Source organism: Centruroides sculpturatus, unplaced genomic scaffold (genome assembly GCF_000671375.1).
Source record: "Centruroides sculpturatus isolate CEXI.00-Female unplaced genomic scaffold, Cexi_2.0 scaffold605, whole genome shotgun sequence".
NCBI lineage: Eukaryota > Metazoa > Arthropoda > Arachnida > Scorpiones > Buthidae > Centruroides > Centruroides sculpturatus.
Window position 1 is genome coordinate 123,426 of NW_019384828.1, and position 14,409 is coordinate 137,834.

Consider the following 14,409-nt stretch of genomic DNA (forward strand, 5'->3'; position numbering starts at 1 on the left):
GTACAATACATTACAATACCTAAGAGAGTTACGACACGAGACGGATATGTTTGTTTTGTAAAATTACGGCAACACAACACTTGAGCGACCTGTCTAACGGGATGCCTTACGGGAGGCCTTTTTTAAAGGTAATTGGTTTTATTCGGAAGTTACAAACGTGGGGAAAACATAAATAACTCCACATGGCCAGTCCGTCCTGGCGAGGCACAAACCTATCACCGAACGCCCAGTGTTCAGCAAACGAAATCTCTTGGCCATTTTGTTGCATATGCATCTGACGTTAATGTCCTGCGATCTCGTGGAATTTCTTTTTTCCATTTATAACATGAGAGTAGGGGATTAAGTTTTTAAAATAAAGTTACTTGTAAATTGTACGTCACAAACGTAACATTTACTTGTTAGCATCTTGTCTTTTAATGGAATGCATCGCATCCACGCTTTAATCTTATCGCTAGAAACACGGAAGAAATGTCTCTTCTCGTTTGATAACTTATATCCTGACTTGCATCCTGGCACAAAGCACGCTGATATTTTCACGTAGCGTAAAAACAAAACAACTACTATAGGTCGATATCATTGACTTCACCAATAAAGTAAGATCTCGCTTAACGCAAAGGATGCGTTCCTAGACGACAAAGCGCTAAACGAAACAGCGTTAAACGAGGTCATTTTAACTTCTTCTTCTTCTTCACGTGCCATGCCCGGTCCCCCGGACGTTGGCGATCACCAAGGAGAGGGAGTTCCTATCTTCGGCCGTTCTCATTACTTCCCCAATGTTTTGTATGCCTGTCCATTTTTTAATATTGTCCATCCATGATAAATGTCTGCGGCCTCGTTTACGCTTTCCCTCAATCTTTCCATTGAGAATTAGTTGTGGAATTTTGTATTTTTCTCCTCTAGTGATATGTCCCAAGTATGCAATCTTTCTGCATTTGATTGTTGACAGCAATTTTCTGTTTGTTCTTGCTCTGCTTAGAATTTCGTTGTTGGTCACTTGATCCGTCCATGGGACTCTCAGCATCCTTCTGTGAATCCACATCTCAAATGCCTCCAGTCTTCTTTCTGTATTTCTTTTTAATGTCCTGCTTTCCACACCATAGAGGAGAACTGACCAAATATAACATTCGGCCATGCGTTGCCGCAATTTCAAATTTAAATTGTCGTTGCAGAGCAGGGTTTTCATTTTTTGGAAGGATGTTGTAGCTGCTGCTATCCTGCATTTAATTTCTTTCCCTGAATCTATATTTTCTGTAATTATGCTTCCCAAGTATTTAAACTGTTTGACCCGTTCAATTTTTTTTTTTGGTCAAGAACAAGTCGTGCCTCTCTGTGTGGGGTCTGACTAAAAATCATAAATTTAGTTTTGTTTGCATTTATTTTGAGACCGGCATCAATTCCTGTTTAGTTAATTTTGTTTAGTAGTACCTGTAAGCCTTCTAGGTTGTCGCATATGATTAGTGTATCATCAGCATATCTAATGACGTTAAGAATTATGCCGTTGATTTTAATCCCATAATTTGAGTTTTCTAAGGCATTTTTGAAGATTTTGTCTGAGTACAGATTAAACAATAAGGGCGAAAGAATGCAGCCCTGCCGGACTCCTCTCTGTATTTCAATTTCTGCTGTTTTCATTGTTCCTAACTTGACTTCTGCTGTTTGACCCCAGTATAAATTTTGAATTATTCTGATGTCCTTGCCATCTAATTGAACTTGGTGTAGGATCTCTATTAATTTGGAGTGTTTCACACTATCGAAAGCCTTTTCATAGTCGATGAAACAAGCAAATATGTCTTTTTGTTGTTCACGACATCTCTGGAGAAGGACGTTGATACTAAACAACGCTTCTCTTGTTCCAAAAGCATTTCTGAATCCAAATTGAGTTTCCTCGAGATCAATTTCACATTTTTTATATATTCTAGCGTGTATAATATGTAGAAATATCTTCAGAGCATGGCACATGAGACTAATGAGTCTGTAGTCGCTACAACTTTTAGGATGACTTGTTTTAGGGATTGTTACAAAGGTTGATTTTAACACAGGGTAGTAAATAGGGATAGGGGAACACGCGACCGAAAATTAAAAAAAAAATTTTACTTTACTTTTAAGTTATTTTTATATTAATTTGTGTAATAATATATGTTAAATAACACATAAACATATACAGTAGAGCGTCGATTTTCCGAAAGTCAATCATCCGAAACGCCAATCATCCGAAAGATTTCCAGTCAGCAAATTTAAATTTTCGCCAGTGCTGTGGAGCTTCAATCTTTCGCTATGACTTGGGCTACTCTAATATTTTACGTTTTTGATACTAAATTAACATCATAAAGTATAATTTTTTATAGTTTTTATATTTTTCAATATATTTATTTTGTTCGTACAAAATAAAAAAATAATTTTTAACGATACAATAGTCTTCGTTAGGCTTAACATCGACGAAAATTTAACGCGAAGCGACACCCAACGGAGAAAAATTTCGACATCGGATACGTTAAACTATTTTTTCGTGCATAAATCAGTTATCCGAAATGTCAGTTATACGAACAACCCCAGTCCCCAATTGATTCGGAAAATCGACGCTCTACTGTACACACAAAAATGTATAATAATATATTAATTAGTTTATTTTTTCTATATTAATACTTTAATTTTTGTGACGAAGGCCTTGACTTTTCTGAAATTCTTGTTTTTTTTTGCGATAAAGTCGTGAAGTTTCATTTGTCGCTTTTTCTTTCTTTAAGCAAATGTCAGTAGCGGAAGAACGCATCCAAAACTCTTCTTTTTGCTTTTGCACTTCGTTTAGCACTTCGTTAAAACTCACCAGAAACCTGAGTTAAAAAAAGCACACCCTTTTCTGATTGGTTCGTGTTTGTAAATAATCGTATTATGTACGAATCAATAAAATGCCGCGATAATTTAAGTCGGCGTAAATTTTGAGCTTTTATTTAGGATTCGAGCATACGGTGTTATATCGAATCCGCATTAAGCGAGACACCGTTAATCGGGGTTTTACTGTATATCGAAAGCAAGAAAAAGCGCTTCTGACAACCGAGGTGTCAACTAGCAGCAAATACAGGCTCTAGCTAAGTTTGAATTGCTAGTGGAAAGACCAGGTAATGTACCGACTCTGCTTGTACTCACTAAGACTAGTGTGAAACGATTATATTTTATGGGGAAAAGAGACCAAATACATGAATAGCAGCAGATAAATCTCATGAGAGCTTTCCTGGCTGTACCAAGACCTTGACATTTTTAACGTGTTTAATAGCTAAATAAATCAATAAAACTCTTTTCATGTTAATTTCTGTTGGTTTTAACCGTTACACCCGGAGATTCTTTGTACTTTATGCTAAATCTTAAAATTTTCCTTCGTTCTCATTGCACTCATGAAACTGAAAATTTACATATTTCTGAAAAAGCACTCCGCGATATACACATGCCGTTTTACACAAATTAATTCATTTTACTGCAACCATTGAAACTAATGCATACCCTTATTGGTTGCAGCGCTAAAACTGCCAGAACAGTGAGATTTCGAACTAATTTATTCACAATATTATTTTCCGCGTGTTGTGAAATAGCAGCATGCTAAATTTAAATTTGTTTGGACAAGTAAATATCTCTAAAGACAGCATTGAATAGGGATACGTTTAGTTAAGGTCACTCGGTACGAATATATTTCTTAAGTTCACTAATATCTAAAAGTAATTAAACGTTTAAAATAACAGATATAGAAATACAGTATCTCACCATGTTCTTCAGCAGACAGCAGAGACATTGGTACAATTATCGAGTTCAAGACAGTTGTAAAATATACTATCATTATCTCGGATAGAGACAATTTATAGAGTCTAATGAATGTTAGAGTAGAATCTGCAGCAAATGAATATAAACGAGGGCAAGTCTATTATGTGTAACGTCACGAAAATAAGTTATTTTAGTAAAATCGATGTGGAATTTAATATCGTTTTCATCTTGCATCAAATCGATGTTTAATTAACTGACAAAGAAGAAATAAATTGAACGAAACCAAACTTTAAAACTCATTTCATTGTAAATTTAGATTTCATTAGTTTTTGGAGGAAAATTGCGATTTTTTTTTTTTATGTAACAACACGGCATTTTATTTTTCTTGCGTTGACTTGATGAGATAAAACAATGCAACACTCGGTGGTGCGTTAATTACACTTCACAATTCTTTTCACTGTTGCTATAAATTCCACCGGTACCATGGTGGAATTCTCGTCTTACGGAACTTCGAAAAGACTGTAACAAGAAGAGGCATGCTTTTCAGCGATGCAGGCGAAGGGAATTAAAAAGTCAGCTTAAGAATAAATATCTTGCTCTATTGCATATATATAAAAAAGAACTAAAACATACGAAACTTACATCTTGGAAAGATTATTGCTGCAGAGCTTCAAAAAATCCGTGGGGATATATAACGAGATTATGTACTAATCGTCTTTTTAAACCACAGGCTTTCACCTCTGATGATTCTGATCATCCTCATTGCAATTTTATAGGTGTCATTAATAAGATGATGGATAACTTTTGTATTCCTGACAATCCTGAAGATGAAACTCCCTGTCAACAAGAAGTACGAAATAACTGCTGCTTAGATATAAACTATCCGGATGTCTCTCTGTTCCAATATAATGAAGTAAACAATGCTATTTATGTACTAAAACAAGGTAAAGCTCCAGGACTGGATAGCATGACAGCAAATATTGCACGTAAACTCTGGGAGCTTATTCCGGAACATTTATTTAGACTTTATAATACCTGTCTACTTTATGGGATTTTTCCAGCCCCCTGGAAAATTGCACGCATAGTCCCAGTGCCAAAANTCGTAGGATAAAGTACTTCGCGGGAGTGTATTAAAAAATTTTAAAAACTTTCCAAAGCTTCATGGCAATCGTACTATGCCACAAACCTTCGCCGGAGTATATTAAACAACTTCCCAAAGTTTCACGTCAATCGGATAAACGGTGTGGTAATGCAGGAAAGACAGACAGTCTCACACACACACACACACACACACACACACATACATTCATTTTTATATATATAGATAACACTTTGGAATAATTAGTGATGAATGAAATTTGTCATACATTACCAAGTGTGCGTTTAAATACCGAAATATTTTTTTTAATGACAACTGTAATTTGCACCAATACCAAGTTTGTATCTTATAAAAACTTTTAACACCACTATTACGGTTTTTGATGTAAAAACGATTACCTGACGTCCCTCTTATCACCACTTTCCATAGCCAAATAATTACGAATATAAAACGCCGTCTTTGATCAAGGTTTCATACTGAATGTGTTTCGTGTGTATTCGAAATAAAACGATAATATTTTATAAACGATTGATCTACGCGAAATTTACGGCAGTTTTTTCTTTACCTCTAATGTTTACGGCCATGTGTTTGGAGATATCACAGTTTTTTATTCATTTCTTGTACATTGTAAACCGTTATAATTAGTTGCTTCATCGACAATGTATTTATCCGTAAAAGGAAGTAAAATGAAAAACGTTTCATGTGGATTCTCCATACTGGAAAAATAAATGAAAAGAGAAATTTATAAAGAATTATTTGAATAAACTTTAAATTATTCTTCTGATTAAGTAACAAGGTTTAATTTTTCCAAAATAAATTATTCACACAGGAAATAAAAAATTTCTTTTATAGTAACACCGTTTTATGCTCTATTCCTCTATTTTCCGTTATATAATTATAAATATCAGTAGTTAATCGTTAATTGCTTGATTTAACTATTCGATTTATTAGACAAATCCGCTTTGTCCTGTTAAGAATTAGCTTCATAATGATGTTTAATGATGTTTTCAAATTCAAAATAAATAAAATGACTTCGGAGATTTTGTACATCTCTACATGTATAAATCAAAATGTTTGTTTGTTTGTTAGCTATACACTCCTAAACCCTTCGACCAATTGCTACGAAACTCGGCGATTGCTTTCACATATTTGAAACCTAAAAAATGCCGTGCATTCCACTTTACGTATCTATTACATTTCTGTAAATCAATTAATATCTATTTACATTTGGTTTGCTTATATACTTTTAGCTCCCTTTATTAGTAAAACATATTTAAGAAGTAATAAACTAAATTTAATTTTTACAAAACAGTATGTAATTCAAAATATATATTATATTCATTTTATTACTGCTACAACGAAACTTTCTTAATTTTAATAAAACCACTGAACTCTAGTACTTAGTCTTGTATTCGGGCATGACCAACATGTGGAGTTTTCTGGGATTTCTTTCGTGTTAGTGACACCTGTATAGGGTCTAGCTTTTTATCAAAGTTTTCATGTAAGGCATTCTCCTCGGCAGATCGCTCACGTGTCGCGTTGCCGTAAACGAATGAACCAAACTAATTCTAACCAACGATTATTTATTGTCACGAGGTCACAATGCCTATCTGTAACTCTTTGTCAGAATGTTTTCAATTTTTTAGCGGTATCTTGCTCTTGTACTGTACACTATACTTTTCCAATTACCAATAGAATACTGTCAGTATTCAATATAACTCCGTTAAAAGAAAAATTTTAGAATTGAAGTAACGTGATTTCTGCTTTAAATCAGACGTTTGTCTATAATTAATATAGGACTCTTGCTCCCTCGCTTTTCATCACTGGTATCGTCATTCATCTGTCGAATCATTTCTCATGATTAATAACGAACAGACAACACAGTCAGGCAAACAAATACAAAATTGTCTCAAAAGTAGGTCCCGCATTTTACACACACACAAAAAGATATGCGTGTAAAATGCAAGGCTTTTTTTGCACCAATCAAACAAATGAATTTTAGATACAACAATCAAAACGGCAGAGAAGTCGTAGTACCACATTAAAGAATAAAGTGACAAGTTGCTTTGCTTTCCCGGCAACATTTAAAACTGCGTGTGTAACGCCATCTGTTATGATATTTTGTATTAAAATCATTTTATATTTCTAATTATTATAAAATGGCAAAAACTTAATTTTGATGGTAGGAATGGGTTTTATTTTTAATACTTATAAATGCTAATAGCGAATAAAACCGTCAATAAGCCCTGTCCTACTCTTAATGTAACACATAACCTCCTTTATCTCTTTATCCCTTCGACCTTTAACCTGAAAAATTTAACATCATCAACCACCCTCACATTCAAACTTCTCATTGAAATTTCATTAATTCGCCACAAAAAGCATTAGTGTTATTCAGCTTTAAATAAGGTGAAGGAAATTTTGTCATACATACACAAACGACACGAACAAAACCAGGACATTTAAAGCTCACGATAAAAATTGAGAAATTAAATATAATTTATCGAATGCTTTATAAAACATTTGATACAATAGTATTAATACCCAATATATTTGCAGTTACAATATAAAACTGTTTTAATACAAGTTTAAATACAAAGAAAGTGTAAATTAAAATACTAATTATTTCCGCAATATTAAAAAAAAAAAACATCAAAATCACGTATCTTAATATGAATAAAATTGGTTATTTTATGGATAACTAGCAGATAGGTTCGGCGTTGTTCGGACAAAAAGTATCGATAGCGAAGATTAAGATTATTACGTTATAGTCAATCTTGAGATGGGTTTTAAAATGTTTGATTTTTAACCGCATCTGCGTCTGTAAATTTTGCACGTCGCTTTCTCTTAACACTTCCATTGTTACTTAACACTTCCATTGTTACTTAACACTTCCATTGTCGAAACCTTAATCGTGTCTCTCTCCTCCCGGGTGGAATTTCGAAAAATTACTTCTTAGTGTGTATTCTCGTGACGTACCCTAACTGTGTACCAAATTTCAACTTTCAACTCCTAACCATTTGGGCTCTTCACTGATTATTATTATCAACCCGTCTCGATTATATATATATATCGATTAGTCTATATCTATATCTATATATATTAATGGACGTGTGTGTCACTATATTTAACTTTTCAGCCAAAATTACACATCGCACGTGAATGGTGTTTGTATGTGGTAGTAGCCCCAAGTTTCCATTCGTGCACTATGGTGGTTGCGTCTCGATAGCTATAAGGGTGCGGGAGATATGGTCTTGATAGTGTTTGACTTCGAAGATGTGTAACAATGGAAGTGTTAACAATAGAAGTGTTAACAGTGGAAGTGTTAACAATGGAAGTGTTGAGTAACAAAGGAAGTGTTAATATAAAGATTTACAGCGGTTTTTTGCGTTTTTGCTGGAAATCAAACATATTTTTAGACTTATGTAAAAATTCTCTAATTAGTCTGGAAACGGGGGACCTAATTCTTGCATTCTGTGAAAACGGGTAAGATTGGCTATAATATAATTATTAGTGTTGCAACAAATAGTATATTCGGCCTCAGGCCAAATACCGAATATTCGGCCAGGAGCGTGGCCGAATAGCCGAATATTCGGCCAAACTATTCGGCTCGATTAACGCACGTACGAAAATTGGCGCGCAAACCGTATTATGGCAAGGACCTGCTCTCCATTGGCCTACTGTTACTACACTTCGCCAATCGCGTTAATTTTTGACAGTTGTAGCGGACAGATAAGAGCGTCATGGCAGTATGTGATAAATGGTGATATCAAATGTGAACAACGATGAAATGACCAACACGTGTAAATAACGGAAAAAGAACAGAGAAAGACCGCGAAGTAAAAATGTGAAAATAAATATGAAATTAAGTTGATAACACAATCGAACAAGTCGAAGTAGCTTATTGGCTCGAAATTTGCGACCGTCAATGTCAAACAAGTGTTGTCATAGACTTCGGAAAGCTAAATGCTTGTAATGAAAGTTACTTAGCGTGCACGGGCAAAAGCCTGGGACCGTTCGGGCTATCAAGCTGTCTCGAATCTGTGAAATCATAACTGTGACATATACCGACTTCCTATGTGTCTCTTTTCTCCGTTGTCACCAGGCTATGAGTCACGTAATTACAAAATGGAAAAACTACGCATCGAAAGTATTGTGAGCGCGTATTATGATGTATGCATAAGCATACGTGGACTAGAGCGATAGAAGAAAGAGAAAGAGAAGAGCAAAGACGAGCGCTTAAAAAGAACAGACAGGGTCAGACCCTCAGATGTGTGTGATGATTTTCGAACGAATAGGTGTGTACGTGTGCTGATATTTGTAATTATAAATTGTAAATACATGTGACTAATATTATTTTTCTTTATTTTGTGCATGTTATAATTTATAAATAAATATAAACAAACAACACTAACCCGATAATATTAACATATCTCGTGTTGAAATTTTTCTTTGTTGCGTGTCGCTTCGCGTTGAAATTTTGTCGATGTTAATCTTAATTTATTCGTTAATTTTATTCGTTCACAAAAAATAACTTATTTATTAATTATTGATAAAATTTCTTCTTTGTTCTTAATTATTATTTAATTCTAATAAAATATAGAATTCTGTTATTTGTATAATGGAATTTACCTATTAATTTGCAGTCAGAGACATTTAAAATATTTGAAACCAGTTTGGCAAGTGTCAAATGGAAACTAGTTTACTTCATTAACAAAAGTTGCTTCGAATGCCACGTGGTAATTCAACGTAATTCATAGCATATAGAATTGTTGGTACTGTAAAACATTGAAACATTTTTAAGAGAACAGTGTAAAGAATTATCGATTTTTCTCAGATATGTTTATAGAATATAACAAACGTAAAACTATGTTAGCTTCAACTATTGTTCTTACTATTTAATATACATTTTAGACTCCAAATAAGATATGAAAAGAAATTCCAGCAACGAGTTGCTTATCATTTCCGGCAACATTTGCTGGCATCATCTGTTATCATATTTTATTTTTAAGAAGCCTTTTTTATTTAACTATTATAAAATGGCAGAAGCTTAATTTTAAGGGTATTAATAAGTTTTATAAAAATTTGTAAATGATAATGACGAGAAAAATCGTCATTAGTCTTGATTCTACTCGAGATATGAAAGATAATCCTTATTACCTCCTCGCCTTTTCAATCATTAACCACCAAAAACTAATAAAATAAAGTTATTATCTAAACTAACAAAGTTAGATATTTTATTAACATTAAATAATAATTAAAAACAAAGTACAGATTTATTTTTCTATAAATAATAAATAAGTTAATAATAGAAAAAGTTTAGTAAATAATTCATCTGTTATCTTTATTCGAAATAGAACAAATAAATGCTGAGTAGTTCTAATAAATCAACNAGAAAATTTAGTAAATAATTTATGTATCATTTTTATTCGAAATAAAACAAATGAACAATAGAACAAATAAATACTGAGCAGTACTAATAAATCAATGTTTTTTATGGTCAGCATGATCTTTTCTATTGTAATTTGTCAAGATTATATTACTGATATGAGCAGAAAGAATATTAATCTGTTATTAATTGCGGTTTGTTTGGCTAAAACAATGGCATTTAAAAACACTGCTCAGTAATCTGTGTTCTCGAGGTCATAAATAAATTTTACTGCAGTACTTTTCTTTGTATTTCCAGAAATGCTGTAATTCAGAAACAAAAATAATGTTTATAAAACGAGTTATAAAACAGTAATGAAGCTATACGCTTGAAAAATTTATTGTTTGTTGGTAGCTGAACTTAATGAAGGGAAAAATATACGTTATAAATTTGAAACAATAATGTTTCTCTGCAAGCTTTATGTAAATCGTGTTTTATCTGTTACAACTGAAGTACATCAGAAATGTATTCTGTAACAACAAATGCAATAATAAATACGAATTGATGAAACAGTGTGTTGTAATTACAACTTTTTTGACTGTTATATATAACAGAGGAAAAAAGTGATCATCTCTCAAGATTTTTACATTATTAGACTTAAAACACATTGAAACGCAGAGAGATGGGAAAATATTTGGGTTAATTGATGTCTGTCTTTATGTGTGGGGGGCACAATTTTGTTTACCCAATTTGAAGTATAATAACTCCTGTGCTTATTGTCGAAAATTTCTGAAGTTTTGCAGGATGGTTCGGTTATTGGGGGAATCAATGCTGTTAAATTTTTCTGGTTAAAGGTCAAAGGGATGGGAAGATAATTGGAGTCGTGTGTATCTCTAGTATAGTTGGACTTAATTACGATTTTACTTATTAGCATTTACAATTTTTTCTAAAACCAAACCCAACTCTGAAAATGAAGCTTTTGGCCATTTTATAATAGTTAAATATATAAATATTTTGAAAATAAAATATAATAACAGATGGCGCAACCAAATGTTTTGGTAGAGAAAGTTAAACAACTCTTTGCTGGCTTTTTAATTTGTCCTTGGAACCACAACTGCACTTATTAGAAAATGGCTTTGGAAAGGCATCGTAAATATCTATTGGTAATATTACGGCCACAAATACGATTAACATTTTCACAGGCCTTTTAAAATATTTTAAGTTACAATGTAATGATTAACGTTAAACAAATTGTTACAGTAAATTATTGTTGCGAGAGATACAAATATTCTAATTAAGTTTGATTTAATATAATCAAGTGAATGTTTAAATATAATCATATATTAAAATATTTACCTTTCCTAATTGTCAGAGTAGAAACTAAACAGAAACTAACAACACCATGTCTTTTCAGTAATATCTTTATTGAAAGTAAAAGTACAGAATAAGTTATGTTGAAATATTTTTAAAATACTTTTTTAACAGAACTCTTGGCATTTATAGAAATGACAAAAATTGCTAGATAAATACATGGAGCACCATATGTAAAGGTGGTTTACAGAAAGCACTTTGAAAAGTGTCTCTACACACTAAAACCTCTATGCTTATTGGTCAATGTCTTAAGAAAATATTTAAATTTGATCAATATTGCCAGGAGAAATAACAAATTTTAAGAAAATTCTTATAATACACAATACATGAAAGTGTCATCTATTAATAACTTTGTCTTTTTGCACACACGTGCAAAAGGACAAAGTTATTAATAGATTAATAGAAATTAACAGTTTTCCTCTGTGGAAATATTAATTCCTTATCCTAGTAGAAAATGCTAGGTAATTACAATAGATATTTAGAACAATTGAGTTACAAATTGTCATGAGGAATTTATGAGTGGTCTACATATTTTCTGTTAGAATTTAAAAACAATATGAATAAAGTTAATTTACTTAGTGCAAAGTTACTTTTACATATATATCTGTTTTTGACTGCTAAAAACTGTGTGTGGGTGAATTTGTACTGTAATTTACACTTTAATATTCATGGAAAAAGTAAGTGGTCATTATTGATCAGTTATATCTATATGGAACTTGTATATATGAAATTTGATAGTAAATTTAAACTGAATTGTGTACTCAAAATGTTCCAAAATAGAGTTTTTGTAAGTCTATGTGTACATAGTCGACAACTTGATCAACACTTTTTCTTTTTATATCTCTATTTGCAACAGCAGAGCATAAGATGAAAGAGGAAAAAAACCTGTTACATTGATGATTGTACGCAGGTGATTAGTGTAGAATTGATTTTAAAAAATTAACAAATGATTTAAACAGTTTTAATTTCTTGATGTTATAGAAATGATTCATAAGTGTCTTCTCTAAGACATTAATAGAGACCTACGAGAAGTGTATGGAATGAAATCATCTGCAGGAATCATATAATTGCTAATGGTCAATCAGGTTTAAGCAATGTGTCTATGTGGATGTTATACGCAGTCTGCAAACAGTCTATGAAAACTTCAAAAATTCGTAAAATATGTAACAGTTTCGCATTAAATCATCATTTGCAGAATAGGTATTCTCTTAATAGAAAATATTTAAGAGAAAAAGTTATAAATTGAATATTCGTCGAAAAATGGCGCTAGTGGCTTTCATAATATAATAAATGAATACTATGCGTCAATTTGTGTATTTCAACAGCAAATGTTCAATTTGCCCTCTATCACAAGGCGTGACAAAATGGAGATGAGTAACAATGCCTGCTTTCACTGTACTTTTTTATAGCCAATAAAAAGTACAGTAGACCCCTATAACACGGGTTCATATAATACGAATTCGTATAACAAGGCGAAATAATTGCGATCGTATTCGTATAAATATGCTAAAAGAGACTCGTATAATACTGTAAAACGTCATCGCCAACTCGTGTCGCGACAGGATTGGTCAGACTATCAATAGATCAATACTGGATATTGCACAAACAATTGAGATTAAACGAGCAGCAAACCTACTAAAAACCATTTATTATTTAACGGCCATAAAAATTATATTTATTTTAACGATGTCTTTAAAGTTCAGCAAACTTTTTGTAGAAAAAAAACTTATCAGAAAACATGTGCACCACTCCGCGACGAAAAGCTTAAGCAATGGTATCGTCAAACGGTGCACACTCGGTAAGTAATCCTACAAATTTTGTTTATAGCATAGTTTATATGGATTATTCCCAAAAATTATACGTATATTGAAAATGTTGAGTCAAATTAGTCTAGAATCGATTAATTTTATAAAAAAAAAACTTTCAAACAGTCGTAGTCCCTAAACTTCACACGTTCCGGGCTGTGATTGGCTCATGTATTTAAGTAACTCGTAAAACACGGAATTCATATAAAACGAAACGTATCTACCGTGTTATGGGGAGGACTACTGTATGTTTTTAGTTACCGCAACGCAGAATGGCCAGAGATACTCAAGTTATACTTTAGATACACTCACGACCAGAAATCTATTGGTGTTAAATCTGAACATCAAAGATTCCACGTAATCTTGCAGTGCTAAGTGGTAAGCCAGTCAATATTAAATGTTTTAATCACAAATTACTTTGCCAGAGAAGTAGTTCGAGATGGTGCCCATCCTCCATAAATGTAAGTATAGGCAGTGCTTTTTTGAGAAACGACAACAGTTGCTTACATAGGTATTTCATACAACACTACGTATTAACTGTGATAGCTAGTGTTGCCACCTTTTCAAAATCACTGATCCAGACAGCAGGTAAGGTTTGTTCGAACAGAAGTTCGACGCATGCGCAATGTCATTTTACAATGCGAAGAATAACGTGCATGCTGGTTCTAAATCAGTTACAGTTAGGGACTACGCACTTGCGTAGGAGTAATGTAAGTAACATCCATTAAGAAAGAACAGGTACAGATGACTTAGCTCTATTGGAGACGGGATTGAACATGCAAAAAAAATTGACAGGTCGCGCGCCACACGTTGGCGTAAACAGGGACTAGCATGGCAGAATTGCAGATGGGTTTCTGTGAGTGTGAGTTCTTTCGCTGTTAAAATAGTGTAAATTGGTAAAAAATTTTGCAAGAACTTCGTTTCATCGTAATTTCACAATTTTTACGACATTCCCGGACGAAATTAATAGTTCTCCCGGACAGTGAGTCAATTCCCGGACTGTCCGGGTATAAACCGGA